Source organism: Mesoplodon densirostris, chromosome 6 (genome assembly GCF_025265405.1).
Source record: "Mesoplodon densirostris isolate mMesDen1 chromosome 6, mMesDen1 primary haplotype, whole genome shotgun sequence".
Taxonomy (NCBI): domain Eukaryota; kingdom Metazoa; phylum Chordata; class Mammalia; order Artiodactyla; family Ziphiidae; genus Mesoplodon; species Mesoplodon densirostris.
In genome coordinates, this window is record NC_082666.1 from 90,105,685 (window position 1) to 90,123,715 (window position 18,031).

Genomic DNA, 18,031 nt, shown 5'->3' on the forward strand with positions numbered 1-18,031 from the left:
GTTGGAAAAAGCTGGTTTTTCTTCCGTAAATGACTTCACCATGTTGGGAGAAGAGGCAGAGAAGAAATCAAAGTAATAAAACATGGGGTGAGTTTTTCTGATACGGGACTCTAGTGCTTTAAAATAGACTAGATAATCCTAGGGATAATCTGAGGTCGAACAGACCAATGCCTCATCTCCAATCTGGTACCCTGGAAGAAAACAGTGTATTTCCTTTGAGGTCTTGAGAGGTTTTTCTTCTGCTTTGTTTTGGTTTTGGTTCATTTTGTAATCAACCTTATTAAGGTATCATTTACATACAATAAAATGCAGACATTTTTAGTCAACGATTCAGTGACTTTTAATTAATGTATAATTAATTTGTATAACTACCACCCCCATAAAGATCGATAACAATTCTAAAACCCTAGAAATTTTCCTCCTAGGCTTTTGCAAAAGTATCCCCATCTCCCAACCCAAGGCAACCACAGATCTGTTTTTTATCATTAGAGATGAATTTTGCCCAGTTTAGAATTTCGTGTAAGTTGAATAATACAGTAGGTGCCCTTTTGATCTGGCTTCACTTGCTCAGCATATGGTTTTTGAGAGTCATTCATGTTGGGATGTTTTAAACCAGGACTTTAGCCTGGGTGGCGATGTTGTCTGAAGGCACCTATAGGTACATCTGAGTCTCTGGCATTGTCACTGTCTGTTCTTGGCTTAGTATTTTCAACTTTACTAAGAAGCACAAGGTTGAAGTAAGGAAGACCATTGTCAGTATAATGGAGGTGAAGTGGGTTCTGTTATATAATATTCTCAGCATAAATTGACCTGCTTGGAATCATCATGTTGATAATCGACAAAGATACTCTTCCTACAAAAACTTTGATACTATAAAACTTCTAAAGGACGCTGTCCTAGGACTCTTTTAGTTTTCATTTTTTTTGGAAATATTTCCGGAAAATTCAGATGCTCACAACCTGAAAGAAGCAGTTATTCACCTGAAGGCTAGCTCTGCTAAAGTTGAGTTGTCCGACCTTTACATGCTGATAGAACCCAAATAGCCTTGCAAAACAATGCTCTCTTATTGGACATGAGCATATGGATTGTTTAAGTTGGACGTGTATATGCAATAGAGTGAAAAAAACAAAGCATCTTTGAGTTTCCCTTGCTGTTTTTTTTTTTCATTTAAGTTTCTATAGCATATGCTAATAGTTTAGGGTAACCTCAGGTTAGTTTTAGGTCCACTCTTTATGTAAATGTTGAAGTACTCCATACCCACCTTTTTTCTACCTTCCTTCTTTTCTTCCATCTTTCCTTTCTAACTTCTTATAATCCATTATACTTAATCCTGCATTTGTTGAGGTGGCAATTACTGTAGGAAAATTGAAACCAGTGTGAAATTTTGCTGTTCAGAATGCATGTTGACCAAATTCTATATTGAGAAAAGGTCTGAATTTACCCACAGTAACCGTTTCTCAGTGTCTCTGAATAAGGGCCATAGAAACTGGGCTATATATAATATCCTGACAGGTATGTAGAATTCATAGCAATTGCCCTCAAAGAGCTTACCTAGCGTAGATGCATATGAATGTATTTAATGATTGCTTTATTGGCAGCAGTGCCAACATACACAGTCTATTTTGTTTTATATCATTATCATTACCTGCTGTTTACCACTGTATACATTGCTAATGGTGTGGTTTCTATGGCTTGTGAATTTCACGGCCAAATAATATGTAATTTATTGCACACGTTATTGTAGAAGATGGAGACTCCATAAATTTTCGTGCACTCTTTGCCCCTTTGGACTGTATTACACTGAGATCAGGCAAAGTAATAAATTTATTTCAAATGTGCATGATAGCTAAACATCAATTAGGACTGATGGGCAATATTTCACCTTCCAGCAACATAACAGTTTTTAAAGACTAAGCCATTGGACGTGGAGTTCCTGAACATGGGACTCAGTTCACTGGGACCCCTTCTTAGAAAAATAATGGAAAACTTCAATTGGATATGTGTGGCTTATTCAAGTAGTAACTAATCAGCTACATCTTGGTTAACTTAATTTGTCACAATGGTTCGGTATTTTATTAACTCTCTTCCCCTTCTTCCCCTGACTCTCACGAGAATGGATCATGAGTATCTTAAAACATACTAAGTCGTCTTCCATCCCTGTTAATCTAACTACAAAAGCACACTTTCCTTACCCAGTGTAACTTACTGTCTTTTAGAGTAGCTGTGGTTTTAATTCTCTACAAAATTAAAACCAGCAAAGAGAAACATTTTCAAGGAGCCAGCACATTGTAGAGCTTTAGGAAGAAGACTTTAGAATTAAGGGCAACTATATCATTTTATAGCTAAAGCACCTGAGGCCTAAAGTAGGAAGGTAACCATCGAGGTCAGGGAAAGGGGTTGAAGATCAGGTTTCAAGCTGAGAAAGAGTCTACAGGGACTCAATCTGAGCAGGTCAAAAACTGAAATGAGACCACGAATGTTCTGGGAAGGTTGGCATCTGGCCTCAAGTGTGGGATTCAGACAGGGAGTGGGCCCAGGGGGAACTGAGCTTCTGCAGTAGGCAGAGAAGTCCACCTCATCTCTAGAAAGTGCCACTGACATCAGGGAGTTGAGGGGAAAGAGCAGTGAATTCCAGTCCACCTGAGAAAGCAGGCCAATGTGATTAACTCCAAATTTAGGCTTATTTCAGATACTTCTTGAGAAAGAACTTGGACAAGAGCAAGTCCCGCACAGCCTCTTTAAATCCATGCCCAGTATTTTCTAGTGGAGCTGCTTAAACCCTCCAAGTGACTCCAGTATTTTAATTTCACTCTATATTTAATTCTGACAGTTCTATGATTGATTATTTAATGGGCAAATAAGTAGGGTCACAAAAGAGTGTGAATGTATTTTACAGGATGAGGATGGGCAGAGTGGAACAGTCTGGAATAGGACACCAATAAAAAGGGTAGGTTTTTATCTTACTCCTTCTCCTGCTGTGTGTTTTTCTGTCTTCTCATTTTGCTTATCTTACTGTGTTTGGGGTCTCCTTTTTACAGGCTGCAGATTCGTAGTTCCCGTTGTTTTTGGTGTCTGTCCCCAGTGGCTAAGGTTGTTTCAGTAGGTTGTGTAGGCTTCCTGGTGGGGGGGACTAGTGCCTGTGTTCTGGTGGTTGAGGCTCGATCTTGTCTTTCTGGTGGACAGGTCCATGTCTGGTGGTGTGTTTTGGGGTGCCTGTGGCCTTATTATGTTTTTAGGCAGCCTCTCTGCTAATGGGTGGGGTTGTGTTCCTGCCTTGCTAGTTGCTTGGCATAGGGTGACCAGCACTGTAGCTTGCTGGTCGTTGACTGAAGCTGGGTGCTGGTGTTGAGATGGAGATCTCTTGGAGATTTTCGCTGCTTGATATTATGTGGAGCTGGGAGGTCTCTTGTGGACCCGTGTCCTGAAGTTGGCTCTCCCACTTTAGAGGCACAGCACTGACTCCTGGCTGCAGCCCCAAGTGCCTTTCATCTACGCGGCTCAGAATAAAAGGGAGAAAAAGTAGAAAGAAAGAATTAGTAGAAGAAATAAAGAGAGAGAGAAAGAAAGGAAGAAGGAAAGGAAGGAAGGACAAAAGAAAGAAAGGGAGGGAGGGAGAAAGAATGGTAAGAAAGAAAGGGAGGGAGGGAGGAATGAAAGAAAAAGGAAGAGTGAATGGAAGAAGGGAGGGAGGGAGGGAGGAAGGAAAGAAAGAAAGACGGGGGGAGGAGGGAAAGAAAAATAAAGGGAAAGGAAGAAGGGTGGGAGGGAGGGAGGAAGGAAAGAAAGACAGGAGGGAGGGAGGAAGGAAAGAAAAAGAAAGAGTGAAAGGAAGAAGGGAGGGAGGGAGGGAGGAAGGAAAGAGAGATAGAAGGAAAGGAGGGGCGGAGGGAAGGAGGGAGGAAGGGAAGTTAGGAAAAAAAGAAAGAGCAGGTAAAGTAAAATAGAATAAAGTATGAAATATAGTAGCGTTATTAAAATTAAAACGTAATTTTTGAAAAAAAACGGACAGATAGAACCCTGGGACATATGGTGGAAGCAAAGCTATACAGAGAGAATCTTACACAGAAGAATACACATACACATTCACAAAAAGAGAACAGGGGGAAAAATCAAAAATCTTGCTCTCCAAGTCCACCTCCTCAATTTGGGATAATTCATTGTAAAAAGAGGAAAAGGGCGAGAAGTCTAAAGTCTTGCTCTCTAAGTCCACCTCCTTAACTTGGGTCAATTCATTTTAAAAAGAGGAAAAGGGGGAAAAGTCTTAAATCTTGTCCTCAAAGTCCACTTCCTCAATTTGGGATGATTCGCTGTCCATTCATGCACTCCACAGACGCAGGGCACATCAAGTGGACCGTGGAGCTTTAATCCGCTGCCTTCGAGGCTGCAGAGATTTCCCTGTCTCTTCTCTGCTCTCACAGCTCCCGGGTCTCAGCCTTGGACCTGGCCCCGCCTCTGCACGTAGGTCGCCGGAGAGCGTCCGTTCTTTGCTCAAACAGGACGGGTTTAAAGGAGCCGCTGATTCGGGGGCTCTGGCTCACTCAGGCAGAGGGGAGGGAGGGGCGCGCAGTGTGGGGCGGGCCTGCGGCGGCAGAGGCCGGCGTGACATTGCAGCAGCCCGAGGCACTCCGTGCGCTTTCCCGGGAAAGCCGTCCCCGGGTCCCAGGACCCCGGCAGTGGCGGGGTGCACAGGCCCCCCGGAAGGCGGGGCGGACAGTGACCCGCGCTCACACACAGGCCCACGGTGGCGGCGGCAACAGCAGCCCCAGCGTCCCATGCCCGTATCCGGGGTCCGCGCCTTTAGCCGCGGCTTGCGCCCTTCTCCGGTGCTTCCCCAAGCAGCCCTCTTAATGCCCTCTCCTCGCGCACCAGGAAACAAAAGGGAAGAAAAAGTCTCTTGCCTCTTCGGCAGCTCCAGACCCTTTCCCCGGCCTCAGCTCCCAGCCGCACCTGCCCCAGCGGCCAAGCAGACAAGCCTCTCGGGCTGGTGTGTGCCTGAGGGCACCCATCCTCTGTGCCAGAATCTCTCCACTTTGCCCTCCACACCCCTGTTGCTGTGCTCTCCTCCGCTACTCCGAAGCTTTCCCCCTCCGCCACCTGCAGTCTCCGCCCGTGAAGGGGCTTGTAGTGTGTGGAAACCTTTCCTCCTTCACGGCTCCCTCCCATTGGTGCAGGTCCCGTCCCTATCCTTTTGTCTCTCTTTATTCTTTTTTCTTTTGCCCTACCCAGGTATGTGGGGAGTTTATTGCCTTTTGGGGGGTCTGAGGTCTTCTGTCAGCATTCAGTAGGCGTTCTGTAGGAGTTGTAGGAGTTGTTCCACGTGTAGATGAATTTCTGATGTATCTGTGGGGAGGAAGGTGATCTCCGCATCTTACTCTTCCGCCATCTTCCTCCGGGGTCGCCTGTTATTTATAGACTTTTTAATGATGGCCATTCTGATTGGTGTGAGGTGTTACCTCATTGTAGTGAAAATAATTTTTAATCGTTCCATAAAACGAATGTGCAACTTCACTAACAGATATTTGTATAATTACTAAATATTTGCTATTATGTGTAATATGATGAAAATTTTAGGATAGAGTCTTAGAGGTGGAATTATTGGATCAAAGGGCAGGGACATAAATACTGGAAAATAGCTTTCTATAGAGAGGTAACAATATGCATCCCAACAGAATGTGAAAATGTAATCTAACCTCATTTTGCTAACTTTGAGCACTATTATAACTTTAAATAAAAATATTTGCTTTTTTTTTTTTTTCTTTTTGCAGTACACGGGCCTCTCACTGCTGTAGCCTCTCCCGTTGCAGAGCACAGGATCCGGATGCACAGGCTTAGCGGCCATGGCTCACGGGCCTAGCCACTCCACGGCATGTGGGATCTTCCCGGACCGGGGCACGAACCCGCGTCCCCTGCATCGGCAGGCGGACTCCCAACCACTGCGCCACCAGGGGAGCCCTAAAATATTTGCTTCTTTAATTGGGTCATTTGTAGAGGCGTGGATGGACCTAGAGTCTGTCATACAGAGTGAAATAAGCCAGAAAGAGAAAAACAAATATCGTATATTAACGCATACATGTGGAATCTAGAAAAATGGTACAGATGAACCAGTTTGCAGAGCAGAAATAGAGACACAGATATAGAAAACAAACATATGGACACCAAGGGGAGAAAGCGGGGGTGGTGGGGTGGTGGTGGTGGTGGTGGTGGTGAGATGAACTGGGAGATTGGGATTGACATATATACACTAATATGTATAAAACAGATAACCAATAACCTGCTGTATAAAAAATATATACAATAAAATTTAAAAAATTAAAATTTCCTTCTTTGATAGATTTGAGTTATACATCATCATTTTGCTTTGCTGCAAAGTTGAACATTTATGAGAACATTTGTTTATTGATTAGTTGCCTCTATTCTTCTGTGGAATACATGTTTGTGTTCTTTCCACACTTAAATATTTATTATTTTTTGGAATATATTATTCTTGGATGTTATTGGATATTGTTCTTTGGAAACTAAAAATGTACAAAAAACATAATTATATGTATTCTTAACACCCCCAATTATCTACTATTAATGTTTAATTTTTTTCAATCTTCCTTTTATATTGTCAAGGAAAAGTCATCTACTTATAATTTATATGGTCATTATACATAATTTTATTTTGATTTTCTTCATAATCGGAGGATTGCTGAAAAGTCTCAGCATTTTATTGACAGCATAAATTCTGGGGATGTTGGTGGGGGGGTTAGAAACCAAGTCATACTAATCCTTCTCTGATCCAGAATCTGTTTCTTTCCTTTCAAAAGTTTTTGAAATTTATTACATTCAATGACCCTTGTCTTTGTTGGGTTGCCCTTGAAGAGTTTTAGATATTTTCAATTTTTTTCTTGTTTCTGTTGTTTATTTTATTGGCTACTGGGGAAAAGAGATTTAATGTTATAGTTAAATATTAGACAACCCAGAAAGTCCCTTCTCACTCTTATTTTTGTCACCAGGGTAAGGTGAGGATTTGGCATAACTTCTGTGAGCTGGGCCAATTTTCTAATACTACCTGCCAGATAGTATTAGAAATGTTTCTAAATGGTATCTGGTTGGTTTGGAATCCTTTCTTTAACATATAGTACGTTTTCCTCCTCATCAGAAAATATTTAATGAGTATCCATTCTATTACATTAATTTGTCAATTACTGTATCCTGTTTTTCTATATATTTTTATTAAATATTCTGATATACAGAAGAAGTTCCTTTTTTTTTTCTTTTGCTCTACGCGGGCCTCCCACTGCCGTGGCCTGTCATGTCGTGGAGCACAGGCTCCAGATGTGCAGGCTCAGTGGCCATGGCTTATGGGCCCAGCCACTCCGCGGCATGTGGGATCCTCCCGGACCGGGGCACGAACCCATGTCCCCTGCATTGGCAGGCGGACTCCCAACCACTGCACCACCAGGGAAGCCCCAGTTCCTGATTTTATTTGTAAACATTTTATTCTCATTCTTCCCTGTGTGTTTTTCTAGAAAATATTTATCAATAGAATTATTTTCTCATCAAAAATTCTCTTTGAAATTTTCTTATTCAATTCTTTGTGAAACTTTAAGCTATTGGTTCTTCCCTGATGGTGCAGTGGTTAAGAATCCGCCTGCCAATGCAGGGGACATGGATTCGAGCCCTGGTCGGGTAAGATCCCACATGCCACGGGGCAACTAAGCCCGTGCGCTACAACTACTGAGGCCACACACCACAACTACTGAAGCCCGCGTGCTTAGAGCCTGTGCTCCGCAACAAGAGAAGCCACGCAATGAGAAGCCTGCTCACCACAACAAAGAGTGGCCCCTGATCACCACAACTAGAGAAAGCCCACGCACAGTGACAAGGTCCAACGCAGCAAAAATAAATAAAATAAAATAAATAAATTTATAAAAAAACACTTTAAGTTTTTCTGGAAGAATTGTTAGCATTTATAAACATGTGCACTATGCATATTGTCTCTAGATCTTTTTCTGGTTCATTAATTCTTCCATCACATGCAATTTGCCATTTAATCCATCAACTGTTTTAAATTTAAATTTTTACATTTCATTCTTAGAAATTTTCTTTTTTTTTTTCAAATCTGCTTAAACAATTTTGATAGTTTCTTGTTATTTGCTCATACTTTCAATACTGTCTTATTTCTTTAGTGTTAATATGCATTCTTATATTCTGTACCTAAAAACTCCAATATCTGCAGGCTTTGCCCATCTGACTTTGCTACTTGTTTCTGGTAATTCTTGCTCATGGTGCCTTGTTTCCTCTAGTGGTTTGACTTTTTAAATGTCAGCTGATGTTTCAAGTTCCCCTGGAAACACCTGGAGGACTGGGTGAACACACATTTCTCCAGTAAGGATTTGCTTTTTCTTCTTCCTGGTTCCTGGAACACTACTAACCCAGAATCACTTTAAAAGAAATTCTGGACTTAGGGCTTTTCAGACCAAACAGGTGATATAAATTTAGGCCACAAATCAGTGTCAAGGCCAACTTATGATTACCGTAAATACTCAGGGGAGATGGGCAATTTCTGTGGTGTCTCCTTTTTTTGGGCCAATCATAGTTTATTCTTTCACTGAAGGTGGAGACATTTAAGATCCTGGCTCTGTGGGCACATTTCTCTTCTGACTTCTCTGTACACACCCTAGGCTTTAAAATCCCACGTTCTGCGGTGCCCTTAAAATATAAGGTTTGAGACAAGTACCCCCATCTTCATTCTAACTCAAGATGGTAGACCACCCATATAGGACATGCTAAGAGAGTATAATATTGGTTTTGCAGGGTGGCAAACACTTAGCCTCAGCCTGTATGAGAAGTGGAGGTTGAAGAGTTGGGGGCAGGGATTTTTTGGAATGAGTCATTGGTATACCCTTATGGGGGAGGGAAGTGTCCTTGACCTCAAGTCAAGAGGGAAGGGGTGATGAGAACAACCAGGGGAGTTGGACCCAAGTTCCCTGTGGTTTTGGAGCCCCAGGGCCTACTGTCTTCTTTGTGTTCTTTGAGTCCATTCTGCCTCCTAAATATGGTTGTTCTGATAGTTGTCACCTGTCCCCATTGAGATGATGGCCACTTTGCACAGGCTGATGTGTGACAATTGCTTTGAGGCCTTAATAATGCTAACTACTGAAAGGAATACAAACATTTAACTTTCTTTAAAAATGTAATTGGTAAGCCACAAAATGCTTTTTTGATAAACTTGTAAGAGTTCAGTGTCCACATAAATCTGTGGATTCATATCAACTTGATACAGAAGTAGCAAATACAGACAAAATATGTTCCCTCCACTTTGGAAATTAACTCTTTGGAATTAGAGAGAATTGGCCTCTTGATGAGCCCTTAAAATATTTTCACTGTTAGGGAAAATTGCATTGAATCTCATTGAAAGGGGAATATATAACATTGCATCTGGGAAGAAATTTAGATGGGCTAAAGCTTGCATGGAGGTAGAAATGACAATTTTTTGACTAACAAATTGTCAGCACGAGGCACATTCTTTCAATTTTCAGCAGTTTGAAATCTCAGCATTAATCAGCTTTTGTTGAATGCCACCCACTGTTCATACAGCAGTGAGGAAGGCAGTAATGAAAAATTGAAGAACAAGCATTAGATCAGAGATCATGCTGGCTGCCGTGTCTATTTTGTGTGAAGACTTTTTTTTGTTATTCTGGAATTGGTCAAAACATGCTTTGTCCTCATCAAATGACTTCTGTGAGTGCTTTCTTTCAGAACAATAAACGGTGCTAATAATTTGGCCAGCCTCCCACCAGCTAGACCTTTGATATATGTTGTGTGAGGACATTAATAAGAAATCTGAATCACAGAAACATAGGGACTGTTCTGCACTCATAATTGTCTTTTTCTGTGATGCAAAATAAATAAAACTATCATTGCTCCCAGGAAGCCTAATCCATTTATAAAATCATGACTTTGTTTTTATACATTGGTTTAATTTATCCATTTTAAACTTGCTTATTAGTTTCTTACAACGTGCAAGGCACTGCAGGGACTAAGTAGATGCACAAAAATAGCCCTGCTGTAAAAGAACACACAGCATCCACATACACTCCATCATTTGGTCCACAAGTTTTTACTTCCTCTATATTCCTGGTCTGTATTCTTTCTCTACATTTTTGGTCTGTTGAATAAACGTACCAATGTTCTTCATATGTGAATGTGACACTGCTCACTTCTCTGTCTGTAAGCCATTGCTTTGTGCTTTTTTCTAGTATTAAGGCTAGGGGCTGCCAGTTCATCACTTCTGGTGTTCTTGGTCTCCCTTGGTAGCAAATTATATCACATTTTCAGAAAGACTTCTCAAGGCTAAGTAGCATACGGACTGTCACCTAGAGGGAGAACAAAATAAATCGATTGATACAGGACTGGATATTGTGACCTGGGCAACTTTGTTATTGGCTATAACTATGAGTAGTTCCATGGAGCAAACAAGAATGTGAAATGGAAGTTCAATTATTTGTGGTTCAAAGAAAGGAGAGCCAACCTGTGGACTGTTCTCAGTAGAGTGGTTTAGTAATTTGTGATGAAAACCTCAGACAGAAAGTCTTAAGTTGGGTTTAGTGACTGCTTCAGAGGGTCTGTGAACTTCCTGAAATTATGAATAACATTTAAAAAAATTTTTACTGAAGTATAGTTGATCTACAACGTTGTGTTAATTTCTGCTGTACAGCAAAATGACTCAATTATAGATATATATATCCTTTTTCCTGAATAACATTTTGTATTTAAGAAGCCATGTGTTTTCTTGAGTAGATAATCTATATCTTTCACTGGATTCTTTGAGACAGTCATGAATTCCTAAAAAAGTTATAAACTATTGACCTAAGTCAGGAGTTGGTGATTTTTTTCTGAAAAACATGAGATAGTATATATTTTAGGTTTTGAAGAACATAGAGTCTCTGTAAACAAATGAGTGTGGCTGTGTTCCAATGCAACTTTATTTACAAAAACAAGATGGTCCAGGGGCCGTAGTTCTTCCACCTCTGGTTTAGGCTATGATTTGGAAAGATGGAACTTTCAAAATACTGTGCTGAAGTACATCCAAGTTTTCCCTTTTATATAAATCATATTTAATGTATGAATTTTATTTATTTAATTTTCTTTTTTCTTATTGAAGTATAACTTACGTGAAGTAAAATGAACAAGTCATAAGTGTACAACTCAGTGAATGTTTGCATATGTATATACCCATGTAACCACCACCCACATCAAGATATAGAGTATTTCCATCACTCCAGACAGGGCATTCATGTTCCTCTTTAGTTATAATCTTCTCCCTCCCCTGGAAGTAACCACTCTTCTCTCTTCTATCATCATAGTTTAGTTTTACATTTTCTTGAACTTCATTTAAATGAGATTGTAGTTCTACCTTTTAAAAAATTGTATTTGAAAAACTCCTTGCATATAGAGTGTTATTTGTAACACACAGACAATTTAAAAGATAATTGTAAAGTACAGAGACTAATTGGAAATCACTCATATATCTATCACCTATCTTAAGAAAAGGAATCTCATCTATTGCATAAAAACCCTCTGTGTATGTCACCCTGCCTCTGTAATAGAGACTATCAATGGCTTGACCTTTGTGAGAATCATCACACTGTTTTTATTTATAGTTTTACCACATATATATGCATCCTTTAAAAATAGCTTAATTTTGCCACTTAAATTTTTTTTTGTAACTGGAATCATTCTATTTATATCATTTTGTGATTTGTTTCTTTTGTTTAATATTGTTTGTGAGATGCACTGTTGTTAAAGCATATGGTTATGGTGCATTCATTTTAATTAATATATAGTATCCCATTGTATTGATACATCACACTTTTTGTATTTATCAGGTCTATTATTGATGGACATTTAGGTTGTCCAATTTGTCTTATTGCAAATAATGTTTCTATGAACAGATAGAGAAAACTTGGAAGTGAATGTTATTTGAGGAGGAAAATTTGGAATGTGTTCTTGGCTATACTCAGTTTGAAGTGCTTTGGGATATATCAGTGGAGATGTTGAGTAGGTATAAGGATATAGGACTCTGGAGTTGAGACCAGGATCTGCCTGGAGATGTACGTTGGAGAAGCTATGGCCATGGTTGACATCCAGAGAGATATTATGGTGTAAGGGAGAAGAGGATCTCGCCTTTAGCCTTGAGAAGCTCCAATAGTCAATGATCAGATAGAAGAAGCTGAGTCTGCAAAAGCGAGTGAGAAGGAATAGCCAACGAGATATGAGGAAAACCAGAAGAATATGGGTTTTGTTTTATTTTGTTTCTTAGAAATGAAAAGAATAAAACATTTTAAGAAATAGGCAGTGGTTAACAGTCCTGTGCTGCTTAAAGTATATAAAATCCATGTTTGTTGGATTTAGCTACTAGCAATCATTAGTGACCTTCATGAGAATTATTTTGGGGGAGTGACAGAGTAAAAAACCACATTGGCATGAAACAATGAATGAATGGGGAATAAGAAACTGGAGATAGAAAATAGCAATTTTGTCTACAAGGGCAGGAAAGAAAGATAAAGTGATGACTGGATAGGAACGTGAGGTCAAAGGAACCTTTGGTTTTTCATTGATGAAACTTGAACGTGTTCAAATTCTGGTGAGGAGGATCCATTTCAAACAGAATGATTGGATATATAAGATGGAAAAAGTATAGATGACAGCATATAGTTCTGGAAAAGGCTGGAGTTAATGGGATCCAAAGATTAGGAATTAGCTTTTGAAAGGAAGAGAAATGGTGAACTAATGTAGGAGGAGTGGAGAAAGTTGAAAAAATATGTGGAAGGATATGGTAGTGGCGTGTTGAGCATGAGGTAGGAGGCAAGGTCATTGGCTATCAGGAAAAGGGAAGTTGGAGCTATAAGGACGTGTCTAGAGATGAGTGACATAGGTTTGAAAGGCATTTCAGAGAGTGTAGTGTGTTGGCCAGACAAATGTAACAGGTTGCTGATCATTTGTTTAAAATGTAAGTATATTGTGTACCTTGCTCCAGTGCAAGGCCAGAGAACATGGATAGCAATTTATGTGGATTCTGACTATGACAGACAAGTGAGCCAGGACTTTGGGATACTGGCTAGATTATCGGTGAAATGGTAGGTCATGGGATTTAAGCAAGAAGAGAATAAAGTGAGTGTTTTGTATATATGTAGATACTTACATGATATACTGTAGTCAACACTGATTCCCCAAAAGGTCTTGCTGCTGTCAGGTGTTATCACTACATTCATCATAACTCTGCTAAACACATTTCACATGTAAATAAACATGGGACATCTGGGCTTGGGGAAAAAAAAGATAAAATGAAGAAATTAGAAGGCTGATATTAGGAGTGAAAGCAAAGAAGACAGATATTTGGAGGTCCTGATGACGTGGAAGAAGGTCTCAATGGGAGTAGGTAGAAAAGTAGTTATAAGCTGGAAAGAAAGGTCCAAGGCCATACTAACGGAGTGGGTGGCTGATGGGGTGCAGAGGACAAGGGTCTAAGTTATGGGGTCAATAACCCAAGGTTAAGATGTTAGGTGGGTCATCGACTTGGCTACTGAAGTCCCCAGGATATTGGCAGGACTTAGGGTGAAGAGGAAGACTGTGATTGTGTACTAAAGTCCTTCATGAAGGGTGGTGATTGATGTGTCACTGCAAGGGTGGTAACTGACAACTAAGAGGAAGGGGAGAAGCTGTCAAGCATAATGTGAGGAGAGGTGATAATTTTTGGCAAGTGATGATGGGGAGCACAGAGGACAAAAACTCCCTGTCCTGATTTTGAGCTACATGACAGTGAGAGAATGAACAGTCTCCACTTGTGAGGGGTGTGGGAAAGTATTTGCAGCAGGGGTCTCCCTTAAGGCAAGGTAGACGGATTGAGCAAAGAAACAGATAAATTCATAGACGATTTGGTGTATGGAGCAGGATTTCCATAGAGCTCAGTTCAAGGGTTTAGGTGGGGTAGGGTAGGGATGAGCTGGGTCAAGGGTCCAGAAGAACCAAGCAGAAGGGAGGAGAGAATGGATGGCCAGAGGTGCGTTCTTTGGGTATTCCTGGTGAAAATGCAAGCTGGGCTTTCAGTTAATCCCTTTGAAAAGAGGGGGCAGTGGACTTCTAAGACTTCTGTTAGAAGATGTTGGGATGAGCAGCTGCAGTTTCTGCAGTCACTTGGCCTTGGGTGGTGTTCTTCTAGGCTGCAACCCTGCAGCCAGGGCATTCAACGTTATAACCAAAATTCCTGGCTATGATTGGTTTCAGCTTTTATATCCTACCACCATACTTGCTTGTCATAGTTGGCTGGGTTCTATAATAATGCAGTCATACACTTCCATAATGTTTAAAGCTTTTAGAACAATTCCCAAGGTACTTTCAGTCAAGTACATGATCCCGTATAATGCCATGCATTTTATTTTTATAAAAACAAAGCTTTGCTCTTATGGTTTGTTCACAATTAAGGCTGAGAAAAGAGAATTTTATTTGGGGTTTATAATTTCTGTTAGACTAATTGGTTTGTCAAGTGGAAACAAAAAACACGTTGAGGGGGGTTAAGATTTGAAAAATAAGCTTGGGGAGTGAGAGGCAAGGTGTTCCCCTTGTCAGTTGTCAGTGACTCTGAATGGGTGAAGTTGAAACTAATTTAAAGCAGGTGGGTCTTCATGCTGTTCTCTAGACTTGATGATGGCTTCCCTCCATTCTTTATTTTTTCACTTTTAACATAGTGTTCCTCAGTGCAGGAGTCTGTATTCTCTCATTTAGCTTTGTGACTCTTTGAGATTGGGTGGAAGTGGCAGATATTGTGAACAGTTAGCTGGTAGCGTGAAGCTCAGTTTTGGCCTTGGAAGTAGCAAAAAGAGGTAGAAAGGGCATGAAGTGTTGAAACTTAACATCTTACAGATGCTCAAACTTGAGTAAGCTGCACAAGAGCTCCTGCATCCCATTTTCCTCCCTGTTAACAATGAAAGTTACGATACCCATTTACCTGGAATAAAATAGACATTGAATAAATGTGAGGCTTTCATTTCTTCCTCTTAGCTGAACTGTTGTTTACACTTGGCCCTCAAGTGAAGTTTGAAAGTGTAGGAAGGCTGTAAAGAGGTCTTTTTCCCAAGGCAAACTAGCCTTGGTAGTGGGCAAGTCTTAAATAATGTGACTTATTTTATTTTACATGTTCTGGATATCCTGATACTAGTTTGGGCAGTTAAATGCTTTTAGAGAGCTGACATTTTATATCACTGTAACTGTATTAAAGTATACAAAACTATATTAAAGTATACTAAATTAAATGAGGGGTTTGACAGTTGATGCTGTCTACCAAGAACCGAATCATTGGGAAATGCAGAATTGTTTAGTCAGATGAAGCAAAGAATTTTTGCAGATTTGTCATTGAGATTTTCTTTTTATGGGAAGAAAAAGGAAATAATTCTTTGCAGTTTGAATGGTCTGATACCACCAGGTATATTTGTGTAGATGCATTCTCGCTCCTTTTCTTGAGCAGACACACTGATTACCAAGTGCTCTGACATTGCATACAGCATTTTGATTAAAGGGTCTGTTATGTTGTTCATCTCCTTCTATCTCATAGACTAACTCAGTGTTTCTTACCATCTCTTTAAGAGATTTTACAGATATCATGAAAAGAAGACTCTCGGAGAATTGCTTCTTTTTAAATTTCCTCTGTTGATTGTTTTATAATTATGGAGTTATGGTTCACAGTTGTTTTTTTTTTAATGGATTCTTATTTCTTTAAACAGGAACAATGAATTTGGAGGAAGAGTTTTCTCAAGCAAAAAGTTGGTCACTTTATGGAAACTGTATGGAAATATTTATGTAAATCTAATACCTAGAATGTGCCTAAAGAAAAATCCATTGATACCATTAAGATCAATGTATTTTCCTTTTCCTTCTGTTGATAAGTCTTACAGGAATTTTCACACCATGATTTCTGAGTGCTGTATTTGGAGGATCCTTTCAACAACTTGGCACAGATAAAAATGTCATCTTGACCTTGTTTCTGAAGGATGTTTTAACCTCACTAATTAAGCAATCCCCATCACTATTCAGTGAAGCTCTCTTGAGAGTGAAGGGCCTTTGATAGGTAAATTCCCTAATTGGATAGGATCTCTTATCATGAAACAGTCATAACATGTTGATTATAGTTTAACCATTAGGAATTCCATTGCTTAACACAAATGGATTATAACAAGAATTTGATTAAACTAAGTCAATTTTAGCCTGGAGATATTTGGAACCATTGAAAAAAGATCAAGTAACCTTAGTAATCCAGGCGTCTGTGGAAAGAGGATGAGATTTTGATTCATGATAGCAAAATATTGTACAATAGAGTTTGGGTTTGAATGTAATAGCAGTCCTCCAATGATTGCTAATACTTCTTTTCCCTGTCTCTTAAATTACATTAAATGTTTTTATTATGAAAATATTCATGAATACACAAAAGAAGAACTGTATAATGAATTCCCATGTACCTCACTGAGCCTCAGTAATTACCAGTATTTTTTTCAATCTTCTGTTATCAATCTCCTCCCTCTTTTTTGTTTGTTTCTTGGGATAATTTAAAGCAGATCACGCATGTATTATTTCACCCATAAACACTTTAGTATTCACCTCTGTCAATCTATTTTTATGCTGTTAAAATAACTATAAATGCTAAAAATTACATAGTGTTTTATAGTTCCAGCCTGCCTTATTTCATTAGGTTATCACAAAAATTTGATCAATATTATCATCACTGTCGAGCAGATCAAAAAAACCAGAGGTTTTGAGTGGTTAAACGACATACTCAGGGGCAGTGGGTTTCAAACCTGGGTCTCATAAATATTTCAGTCAGTCTTACACTCTGATGCAGATGTGACCATACCAAGTAAAAGCTATTCCTTGGGTATTTGACTTCAGCTGCTCTGGGTAGAGGCTCCCTTCTTTTGGTCTTGTGATACCTGTGGACCAACTAAAGAGTGTGAGCATAGCCAGAGGGAAGTGGCCTTTGGAGATGTGTATTAAACATGTCTTTTTATTCTGATGTTTTGACATCTGGGGCTTTGCTGACCCTGGAGAGACTGCCTTTCCCAGGGCTCCAATTCCTAGACATAGTAAAGGACTCACTTGCAAGTGCACCATTCATAAGCAAACCAACCCGTCCAATGCCCACGTTCCCCAACCACCTCCTTTACCTAGCTCTTACACTCCAGGCCACTATCTGCCAGTCATAATCTCCCCCGGGCCAGGTACCTGACAACTAGGGGCAGCCCCTATGCCCTAGAATCCACCCAAATGTTTCAGTCCAGCCAATCCTAAACCTGCGTGCTCTGTCTCACCATTCCTTCCAATGAAGACCACAACAAAGGCTCTTGCCCACATTTTCCCCTCATTCCTTTGCCTCCTGACACTGGTACTTCCCCATGTGGCCCAGTGTGGTGAGGCATGCTACTTCCTCTTGGGAACTGTGAGTATAACAAGCTCTCTTTTCAATGGCAGTCATCTCCTGATCTGCTGGCCTGGCCATACCTGGATAATAATAAAACCTGCACTTTAAAACAAAATGGTTAAGGCTGAGTAAAATCTCTGGGGCATAATATCAAGGCTTGTTGCTGGAAGATCTGACAAGCTTAGTTGGAAGCAGGTGACAGTCCTGGGTCAGGTAATTGGGTTGGAGATCAAACTCTAAAAGCAATAGGGGACAGGCAATGAGGTCAACAACATGTGAAAGGCATCATAATTGAATGGCAATAGACAATCATTCAGTTACCTTGCTGGCTTCCCAAGGTGGGCTCAATTCCAGGGGGAATTATATTTTTTCTTAGGTATCAATATCATCTCAAATACATTCCCCTAGGACTATAGGAAGGTAGTGTTCCCTCACACCCTGTTGTTGATGCCTCCCCAATATTTCTTCCCTTAGGCCACCATTTCTGCTGGTCCTGTGTATCCCATCCAGTCTTGCACTGGTCTACAGTGAAGGGCTATATCTGAGGCTCTCAGTACCTGACTCTACCTCAAGTGT

At 40.2% G+C, this 18,031-nt stretch overlaps 1 pseudogene; it reads right to left on the reverse strand.

The window, feature by feature from the left end:
* The window catches only part of LOC132491660 (ferritin light chain-like), a 32,518-nt pseudogene extending 14,985 nt beyond the window's left edge, over positions 1 to 17,533 (reverse strand).
* Between the last annotated feature and the right edge of the window lie 498 nt (positions 17,534 to 18,031).